Genomic DNA, 3790 nt, shown 5'->3' on the forward strand with positions numbered 1-3790 from the left:
TTTTTCATATACATTTATTATATTTATACATATATTTTACATATAAATATGTTTTTATATGTATTTAAAATGTATTTATACATATATTTATACATGTGTTTATTTAATAATATTAATAATAATGAATTTAAAAAATAATATATTTATTTGCATTTTTAATAAAATAAGACAAAACTTCAAAAATGGTCCCTGTGGTTTCCGGAAATCTGAAGTTTAGTCCTTAATTTTTAAAAACCTCACAGATGGTCCCTGTGGTTTCAAAATTTTATCAAATGGTCCCTTTCGCTAACTCTGTTAGCATTTAACCATTAAGTGAAGGACATTTCTGTTATTTCACAACCACATGGATCATTTATGAAGTTTTGCTTTATTTAAAAAAAAGAAAAAAATATAATTATTTAATATTAAAGGGCCACATCCTCTCTCTCTCTCTCTCTCTCTCTTTCTCTCTCTCTCTCCGGTCAATAGACACGTTAAGGCGATTACCTAACCTCCATTCTCGCCCTCACCGGAAATCTGATGCTAACTGGTCTGCCATTAAAGCTGCCACCAACCTTTCCTCTGACGGGATTCTCCATCTTAGTCACCTTAAGCTTGTACGCCTTGTGGGATCGGGGAATTTTGGTCGGGTCTTCGTCTGACGGAGGCGACAGACGAAGACCCGACCAAGATTCCCCGATCCCACAAGGCGTACAAGCTTAAGGTGAGTAAGATGGAGAATCCCGTCAGAGGAAAGGTTGGTGGCAGCTTTAATGGCGGACCAGTTAGCATCAGATTTCCGGTGAGGGCGAGAATGGAGGTTAGGTAATCGCCTTAACGTGTCTATTGACCGGAGATAGAGAGAGAGAGAGAGAGAGAGAGAGAGAGAGAGAGAGAGGATGTGGCCCTTTAATATTAAATAATTATATTTTTTTCTTTTTTTTTAAATAAAGCAAAACTTCATAAATGGTCCATGTGGTTGTGAAATAATAGAAATGTCCTTCACTTAACGGTTAAATGCTAACAGAGTTAGCGAAAGGGACCATTTGTTAAAATTTTGAAACCACAGGGACCATCTGTGAGGTTTTTAAAAATTAAGGACTAAACTTCAGATTTCCGGAAACCACAGGGACCATTTTTGAAGTTTTGTCTTATTTTATTAAAAATGCAAATAAATATATTATTTTTTAAATTCATTATTATTAATATTATTAAATAAACACATGTATAAATATATGTATAAATACATTTTAAATACATATAAAAACATATTTATATGTAAAATATATGTATAAATATAATAAATGTATATGAAAAACATTTTTATATATTTTTACATCTTAAGAAACGTTTTCAAAGTTCTTTTTTTATTTAAACGTATTATTAAACACATCTACAAAAATATCTATATAAAAAAGAACTTTAAAAAAAAAGTTTTTTTTTTCATTTAAACGTATTTATAAGTTGTTGAGAAAGAACTGGATAATAATTAATGATAGAGCATATGTAGAATAGAAGTTTTTTAGTAGATCTTAAACATCTCTAAGATGCAGAATGAAGAACATTTGAACGAAAATTATAAGAACAATTACAACATAAACATAAAATAAATAATAAACAACTCAGTTGTATCTTAACCAAGCTTGCTTGTAAGACTTGAAGTTAATGAATATTGAACAACATAAGTGTGTGAAGACAACTTCTATTATTGATAATATGAAGGGTACAAGACACACTTTTGAACAACTCCTAACCATTCTGTTTATAGACTAGAAAAGTACAACGAACAGATCAGTTCATGCTTAAGTATGGTGGACAGACGGTCATGCTCAACTGACACGATCTATACAAAAGATTTGTTCAGATAAAGTAACCAAAAATACGTCTATTCGGTATAGATATTTTTATACATGTATTTAATAATATGTATAAATACGTTTAAATGAAAAAAAACTTTGAAAACGTTTCTGAAGGTGTAAAAATATATAAAAATGTTTTTCATATATATATATATATATATATATATATATATATATATATATATATATATATATATATATATATATATATATATATATATATATAGTATTTAGTATTTATACATGTATTCATTTAATAATACTAATAATAACGAATTTAAAAAATAATATATTTATTTGTGTTTTTAATAAAATAATAAAAATAAAAAAGTAAAAGTAAAGGTTTTTTTTTTTTTTTGCAAAAAAGTTATAATATTTCGGGTCAATTTATGAAGAAGTTCTAATATTTTGGGTAAGTTTACAAAATAGTTCCAAATTAATATGTTTTTTTTTGTTGAACAACGGAATTTTATTAAACTAGCAAGAAGCTAGAAAAGAACCATTACATAAGAATTGTAGTAGAAATAGGATTATGAAGCCAAGAGCCCAAGAACTCCATCTAATCTTGGCTTTAGAACACCTATTGGAAATCCATAAAAATGACCTATAAACAACATCATAAAAAAGAATGGATTTCGAAAGGGTAACCGCTCCAAAAATCGTAGAATTTTTGAAATTCCAGATACACCAAAAGCAAGTGGAAACCACTGCATCAAAGGCCTTCGTTGTCCAGGTCTCAAGGAGATAAAGTCTGGCCACGAGATAAGAGACTCAACATAAAGCTGAATAGGAACTTGAAAGCCCCACCAAACAATAATACGTGACCATAAATAAAACAGTCAACTCAGCATAGCCTGTAAAGATATGGTCAATATTCGCCATGTTATAGGAACAAATGGGGCAAGTAATCAAATCCACCATAATACCCCTATGGGATAAACACTCCCTAATAGGTATGTTGCAAAGCCTGATCCTCCATGTATGAATGTTTAACTTAATAGGAATCGAATTGTTCCACCGGGTGTTGGGAACTCCCGAAGTAAGTGTAATGCCATCCAAATATCTTCGAGTAGAAGAAACTGAGAAGGTATCTGAAGAATCAATAGTCCAACCCAATCTATCAGGGACGGGCTGGAGCTGGAAATCCTGCAAAAAGGAGATCAAATTATCCCACTTCTCCTGCTCTTCTCCTCATCTAGGGATACACCTAAGGGTATTATACTCCCAACCCCTAGCCAACCGATCACTAAAAGAACCATGTCTAAAAGTATCTAGAAGAAAAACTCTAGGAAAAGTATAACACAACGGCTCATCACCTAACCAGACGTCTTGCCAGAAGGGCGTAGAAGTCCCATCCCCAACCCTGATAGGACAAAAAGATTGGAGATATATACATCTCTCTCTCAGATGAATAAACATACAAAGGACCCCATGCCAAGGGCTACCCCCTGGTCTCATAGGGGTCAAAGATCTACACCCACCATTAGGGCCATACATGGATTTTATGACACGAACCTACAAAAGGCTAGGGCTGCGATACAATCTCCACCACCAACGAAAGACCATATCTCTATTGAAAGAAAACAAGCTCCCTATCCCCAAACCACCATTATCCCTAGAAGCTAAAATTTATCCCATCTAACCCATTGCATCCGTTTCTCATCTAAATCTACGCCTCAAAAAAATATAGCCCTCAGGTCCTCTAAAGAGGCCAAAACTGAAAGAGGAGAAAGAAAAATAGACATTAGATAACTCCCAAGAGAACCCAAAACAGATTTCACCAAAGTGAGACGACCTCCAACGGAAAGGCACTTGGCTTTCCAACCCGATAACCTACTCCAAAAACGGCCAAGGATAGGGGACCAAGCGGAAATGTGATTCATAGACTGCCCTACAAGAACTCCAAGGTGAGAAGAAGGCAAATCAGAGGCGCCACAACCGATTCTTTCTGC

Source organism: Lactuca virosa, chromosome 1, assembly GCF_052849685.1.
Source record: "Lactuca virosa cultivar CGN04683 chromosome 1, Lactuca_virosa_CGN04683_v6, whole genome shotgun sequence".
Taxonomy (NCBI): domain Eukaryota; kingdom Viridiplantae; phylum Streptophyta; class Magnoliopsida; order Asterales; family Asteraceae; genus Lactuca; species Lactuca virosa.